This window comes from Urocampus carinirostris, chromosome 12 (assembly GCF_059441175.1).
Source record: "Urocampus carinirostris isolate Australia breed hairy pipefish chromosome 12, RoL_Ucar_1.0, whole genome shotgun sequence".
Classification (NCBI taxonomy): domain Eukaryota; kingdom Metazoa; phylum Chordata; class Actinopteri; order Syngnathiformes; family Syngnathidae; genus Urocampus; species Urocampus carinirostris.
In genome coordinates this window covers 5,185,026-5,192,884 of record NC_142360.1, presented here as the reverse complement: position 1 = coordinate 5,192,884, position 7,859 = coordinate 5,185,026, and positions in this window count along the sequence as shown.

The window sequence follows — 7,859 nt, the reverse complement described above, 5'->3', positions numbered from 1 at the left end:
ACGGTTGTAAGAAGACCATGGTTACGTATCATTATTGAACGTGATGGCTGCAAGAGAACTTAGGTGAGCTATGCGGCTTTATATTTTCCCGGTATCTTGTTTTAGAACGATCTTTTATGTTTCTGTGATGAGTCTATTTTTAAACTAAATTCAATTCAAAGTGTTTATTGTCATATGCACAGTAAAGAACCCGGTTTCCCTGCACAATAAAATTCTTACTTTGCTGTCCACACAGTTGCCAGCAAAAAATAAAATAGAAACTAAGCAATGTTTGACATTTCTTGCATCTCAAGACTTTAACCTTCCGAATGATATTTGGAAAGATGCATTTGAGTGATTGGTGACATCGTACAGACACTGTTTCCGTACATGTCTGAGACACGTATTTGCTTCTTTGCAAGCTTTCGGAATGTTAAGTGGGTAACAAGTTTGACTGAACTATCTGACTGTTTTGTCGACGTTCCCATTGTAGCGCCTTATAATCCGGTGCGCCTTATGTATGGCAAATATGGGACCAAAAACTATTTTTTGGGGGTGCGCCTTAAAGTGCGGAAAATACGGTAATTCCTAACACTAGATGAGTTATAGCATTAAAACTAACATTATTAACAATTAACATAAATATGTATGACTTTGGAACAAATCCTTTCATGTGTTATAGTACATGTGTTGAAAACAAGCAACGCTAACAGCCGAATCTAGTCTTGCCAGCTAATAGCTAGGCTATATTGTTGAAGCCGCATGTGTGTTCTCATTATTCTATAGACTAATAGACTATTTTGAACATTTAAAATAAAAGCATGACTTGCTATAGTGGATGTATTTTAAATAAGTAATGCTAACAGACATAACCACCGTAGCTATTTGTGCTAGATAAGCCGTAGTTAATTGTGTTAGCTACCAGCTATGCAATTATCTTTGAAGCTGAATGGGTGTTATTATATTTTCAAACATGATGGACTCATTTGAACATTTAAAACAAACGTTTTTGGAACAAATTACATATTGTGTTATAATTACTGTGTTAAAATGGGTCATGGTAACGATCATAACTGCTAAAACTAACATTGAATTACATCTGTGGTTCTCAGATATTGGGCGGGGCCCCGTCAAGGGGAGGGCGTGGCTGTTTGATTTCAGGGAATTTGTATTTTTAACTTTCATAGAATAAAGTGCAATTGCACCTCCACTGCACTAGGGCGCAGTGGCGTTCTCATTGGCTTTTTAAATTTTCATTTAGCCTCTACACAGCACATTAGGCACAGAGTATAACATTTAGTATGAAGTGTAGACACTAAATGTAGAAGACCCTCACGTGACCCCATGAAATATTTAACACGGATGCTGAGACAGGTGAAGAGAGACCGGATAAAGAGACAAACAAAAGTTTCACGACAAGACTAGGAAGTGAGACGGAGCGTACGTCATACTACACTGCTAGCACAGAGGGAGAGGAGAGAAGACCAGTGTGTTTGCTATGGTAAGAATGTTGGCAGCGGACAGCACGTAGCCAAATAAATCAAGCTGTCACGTAAAGACATTACAACCCAATCACGCTGATACGACTCTCGTTTTTTATTCTGCAAATATGTGCCAAAATGCGAGGGGGGAGGGGGGATTGACAAAAAAAATAGAAGCACTGGTTGACATAAAAAATATGACGGAGAAGTAGCGCAGGAAACCTTATTTTGGGGTGTTTCAACTTGTACTGCTTTTTTAGTATCTGAATCATTTTTGTTAAGGAAAAAATAGTTTGGATTTGAAGAATATTTTTTGCTAGCTGTGGAAATTTAAATTCTGGTATTTGCTATGTTAGCTATTTGTAAACTTATTGATTGTTCTAGCGGGCTTAGCATATAAATTTCTATGTAGATCTAGAAAAACAATGGTCTCTCTTTTAGTTCTTTGCACGTGTAGGACCAAAGTGATAGGAACAGATTGCATCACCATAGCAACACAATTATCCAGCCACATAACGTGGGAGGAACGCTGCTGGGTTATATGCAATTATTCACATATTTACATTTTTCCTTTCTATGTTTTTTCCCCAAGCATATTTAGGCGCATTTTAATTACACGAGTAATAAAATTATCATATTTGTTTAAGTGTATCATATAATGACCCACATTGGTGTAGAAATACTTAATTGGTATAAATCAAATACTGTTGATTCAAATGGAAGCAAAGACAAGTAATATTCTCATAGAACTGATTCAAACGTTTTAAAATGTTTGATAATATTACACGCATGTTTGGCCGCCATCTTAGTGCTACGGAAGTCCGAATTACCATTTTTCAAAGCTAGCTTATCTAGGTAGATCTGTTAGCACTTGAGAGCTACTTACCTTCCACAGCTAAGCCCTGTATGTAATGGTCGACACATACAGTAATTTAGGAGTCTACCACTTTTTTCACAGTTTCCTCCTCTAGTCACTCATGATAGCCAGTTGGCTGCAGCCTATGGTACACTGTGAGCCTCTATTGATATCATAGGCTGTTCCTGCTTCGACCTTCAGTGTCACTCGCCTTCTACGGCTGGTCATGCAAGTAAACATCACTGGGTTCCGTGATTCAGGCATCTTGGATTTATTGACCACTGTTTCTTCCTCAAGCCACTCATGTCAGGAACTTAGCTGCAGGATATGGCTCGCTGCTACAGGTTACTCTGTGTTGGTTCTGCTGTGTCACGCATCTTCAACAGCTGGTTAAGTAAGTGAATGTTCCTGAGTTCCACGATTCCGGCATCTTTGTCCTTTTTTGTACGGTTTTCTTCTCTAGTTACTTATGTGAGCCACTTGGCTGTCATTGGCCACTATTGTTATTGTTAGCTGATCCGCATAGATTGGGGCGGCAGTAGCTCAGGAGGTAGAGCGATCGTTTTAGGATTAAGGGATCCCAGTTTCGAATCCCGGCTTGTCCGTGTTACATGTCGAAGTGTCATTGGGTAAGACATTGAACCCCCAATTACCCCCAATAAGCAGGTTAGCGCCTTACATGGCTGCACAGATCACGGCCGCTATTGGGAAATGTGAAGCACAATGTAAAGCGCTTTGGGAAGTCATTGACTTGAAAAGCGCTATATAAAATGCAGATCATTTCATTTTCATAAAGCAAACTTTGTCCATCAGTGTCAGTCCTATTCCACATCTATTGTTGACGCTTTCCTCGATTCAGACATCTAAAAAAATTTTCATGGTTTCTTCTCTAGCCACTCATGTTAGCCACTTGGCTGCAGGCTGTGGCTTGATGCTATGCGCTATTGTTATTTTCAGCTGCTCCATGAAAACAAAGCTTGCTATGTCCCTCAATGTCACTCGCCTTCCATAGCTAACCTTGAGTTCAATGTTTAAAGTATTGTAGACTTTTTTTAACCGGTTCCTTTTCTGGCCACTTTTGTTAGCCACTTAGCTGCATGGTATTTTAATGTGAATAAATCTTGCTTTGTCTTTCAGTTTCACTCGCCTTTCAGATTTAAAGTTGCAGAGTATGGTAATCTATTTACCAGCCTTATTAGTAACTTCACCATTTCTGTCCAACTCCAGCTATTCGCTCTTTTCAGTTTCTCCGAACATGTGTTGTTGACTTTAAATTTGTTAAGTGTAAAAAGATTACGATTGTTTTGTATTTTATCCTTTTTGTGGATTGATAAACATATTAATTATATTTCCTTTGTTCTTCAGTGTTAATGTCTTTATATAAAAATAAATAGTGTATTCTTTTTCATGTAACCATTCAACATGTCTTTTGTTGTCCCTGCGTCGATTAATAGCAGCTTTCATGTCCGGTTGGCTAAAATTAATTATTTTTCTTGCATGAAAATATGAAAGAAGATTGAGTAAAGTTTCCATAGTATGTCTTCTTTGAATACACATGCTCATAGTCCATTCCAAGCTACAGCGACGCTTATTGGTGAATTATTAACAGTGTCAAGTATTTATTTATAGTTACTCACTACTTTTTGCAAAGAGTACCTGATTTAGTTACTGAATTACTCTATAGTCAAAGTAAAGGGTTACCAGGTAAAGTAGCTATTTTTGTTGCTTTAAAAATAAGTTATTGTATGTCAAAGAATTTGAAATATTTGGACAAAACACCCATATTACTTGACGAAATGGGAATTCCGACTATTTTAGAGAACCGTCTTTTTCAGTTCGGCTTCCAAAATAAAAAAAAATTAAACAGGGAGAGATAAAAGAAGAAAAAAGAATACACTGAGCGAATGAGTTGTCTGTCCCTGTGTGCCCTGCGATTGGCTGGCAACCAGTTCAGGGTGTCCCCTGCCCACTGCCCGGAGATGGCTGGGATGGGCTCCAGCCCCCCCGCGACCCTGATGAGGATAAGCGGTACGGCTGATGAGATGAGATAAAGACATTAACACTGAAGAACAAAGGAAATATAATTAATATGTTTATCAATCCACAAAAAGCATAAAATACAAAACAATCATAATCTTTTTACACTTAACAAATTTAAAGTCAACAACACAGAATCTTCCAAAATTGCATATTGACAAATCATAAGGAAGGCTCGAAGGGAACCATCTCTTCATTGATGGAGGGCCAGCTCCTTTCGTTCACTTCCAAGAGCTGGCTCATAGAGGTGCTGTCAATATTCAGCCCTCATTCACCTTTTCTTTCGATGCATTAGTAAATACTGTATTCATAATCGATATCTAACTATGAGGTAGTCGCTATTTTGAATGGTTACATGATTCAAAAAGATATCCATCCATTATCTGCACCGCTTATCCTCAGTTGGGTCGCGGGGGTGCTGGAGCCCATTGCAGCTATGTTCGGGCAGTGGGCAGGGGACACCCTGAACTGGTTGCCAGCCAGTCGCAGGGCACACAGAGACGGACAATTCACTCGCTCACACCTAGGGACAATTTGGACCGGCCAATTAACCTGACATGCATGTTTTTGGAATGTGGGAGGAAACCAGAGTGCCGGGATGAAACCCACGCAAGCACGGGGAGAACATGCAAACTCCACACAGGAATGTTCGATCTCATGACCTCGAAACTGTGCCGCACACGCGCTAGCTACTGCTCCGCCGTGCTGCTCAGAAAGAGGTGACGTAAACAATTTAAAGATAGTGGAAAACCGGGGCCATTTACATGGCGTCAGGTTGGCGAGGGGACACCCCTTTTGGCATTCTGCAGCCAAAGTAATGCACCGCTTTTGACTGTCAGTAACGGTAACAGCAGGAAAAAGTTAGTTAGATTAGCCTTTTACTGAAAAAAGAACGCCGTTACGCAACACCGGTTATTTAAAACGGCATTATTCCAGACACTGCTTATTACACACTGTCACTTTACAGAATTATCTTAGTAACAAAATAACTTTAAACACTCGAAATGTAATGAAGTGACTCGAATGGCTTCCATTAGTTGCTTGGCAACAGCGGCGTGATCATGTTGAGCTATTAGCGATGACAAACTCAGACGTTGGAGATCCGAGTCCTTGTGTGTGCAGCCTCTTTATTGTATCATCACGTTGAGTAATAGTTTGAGGATGCCAAGGCAAGTGGAATCAAGCGTGCTTCCTTTCGTCTTCGTAGGGGGCCCGTCTCACAAACACACATACAGCTTATTGATTATTTCTCAAAAGGAATGAGCAATGTCCTAATTCGACCCAGTGCCAGGTCATGACATAGAACAGATGTTTACTAAAGCACAGAAGATGAAGCAGCAAAATAGACATCAGGCAAATCAACCTTTGTAAAATAAAAAAATATATACGGCGAAGAAAAGTATTTGAACACCCTATTTTGCTATTTGTTCCACTTCGAAATCATGGAAGGATCTGAAATTTTCATCGTAGGTGCATACCAGCTCAGTAGCCTAAATGGTAAGGCGCCCGCTTTGAGACTGGGAGGTCGGTGGTTACCAGCTCAGTAGCCTAGATGGTAAGGCACCCGCTTTGAGACTGGGAGGTCGGTGGTTCGCGCCCCGGCCGAGTCATTCCTAAGACTTAAAAAGTGGTCGGCGGCGCCCTCTGTTGGCTGCGGCTGCATCGGCTCGCTACAACGGGTCAGGTGCAATCGACATTTCGTTCTGTGTACATTGTTACACAGAATGACAATACAAGGAAATTATTATTATTATTATTATTATTATGTACACTGTGAGAGAGATAAACTAAAAACAAAAATCCAAAAATTACAATGCACTATTTTTTAACGATTTATTTGTGTGATATGGCTGCAAATAGGTATTTGAACACCTGAGAAAATGAATGTTAATATTTGGTACAGTAGCCTTTGTTTGCTATTACAGAGGGAGTTTTTACCAGGTTTGCACACACTGCAAGAGGGATCCTGGCCCACTCCTCCACACAGATCTTTCTAGATCAGTCAGGTTTCTGGGCTGTCACTGGGAAACAGAATTTGAGCTCCCTCCAAAGATTTTCGCTTGGGTTCAGATCTGGAGACTGGCCGGGCCATGCTAGAACCTTGATATGCTTCTTACGGGGCCACTCCTTTGGGTCGTTGTCGTGTTGGAAGACTCAGCCACAACCCATCTTCAATGCTCTGAGGGAAGAAGATTGTTCCCCAAAATCTCACAATACACGGCCCCACTCATCCTCTGCAAGAAAACACCCCCAAAGCACATGCTTCACAGTAGGGATGTTGTTCTTCGCATTGTACTTCTTCCTCCAAACACGCTCAGTGGAATTATGACCAAAAAGTTCTATTTTGGTCTCATCTGACCACAAAACATTCTCCCAGGACTCCTCTGCATTATCCAAATGGTCACATGCAAACGGGCCTTGACATGTGCTGCTTTGAGCAGGGGAACCTTTCATGCCATGCATGATTTCAAACCACGACGTCTTAAGTGTATTACCTACAGTAACCTTGGAAATGGTGGTCCCAGCTCTTTTCAGGTAATCAACCAACTCCTGTCGCGTAGTTCCGGGCCGATTCCTTGCCTTTCTTAAAATCATTGAGACCCATTGAGGTGATATCTTGCATGGGGCTCCACTGCGAATGAGATTGACCGTCATGTTAAACTTCTTCGATTTTCAGATAATTGCTCCGACAGTGGACCTTTTTTCACCACGCTGCTTGGCAATTGGTCCGTAGCCCTTTCCAGCTTTGTGGAGGTGTACAATATGGTCTCTGGTGTCTTTGGACAGCTCTTTGGTCTTCGCCATGTGACAAGTTCAAGTCTTACTGATTGTACGGGGTGGACAGGTGTCTTTATGCAGGTAACGACCTCAAACAGGTGTATCTGGGTCAGGATGATACATGTATTGCAGGTGAACTTCTAATGGGCAGACTAACGGTTTTTCCAGGGTCAGAATTTTAGATAATACACAAGTGTTCAAATACTTATTTGCAGCTGTATCACACAAAAGAATGTTAGAAAAAAACGGGCATTGTGATTTCTGTATCTTTTTAGTTTATCTCTCTCACAGTGGACGTGCACCTACGATAAAAATGTCAGACCCCTCATGATTTCTAATTGGAAGAAATAGCAAAATAGCAGGGTGTTCAAATACTTATTTTCTTCACTGTATGTATATATATATATATATATATATATATATATATATGATAGTTTGGATGCTTTTGGAATGTTTCCTTTTATAATTATAGTGTAAAAATAAGTTTGCAGAAATTTATAAAATTCCTGAATATAATTTGCAAAAAAATGAAAAAGGTTTTTTATCTTCTCATTTTTAGATATGATTTTTGGAGTAATTTAAATATAATTCTTAAAAAACACAATTTAAAAAAGATACGTAACCTTTATAGATGAGTAAAATTATATTATAATTCACGGTTCACAAATCCCTTAACCGCATAGGTCGTTGAGGCACCAATCAGGACGCAATTCTCGACAACTTTCCCC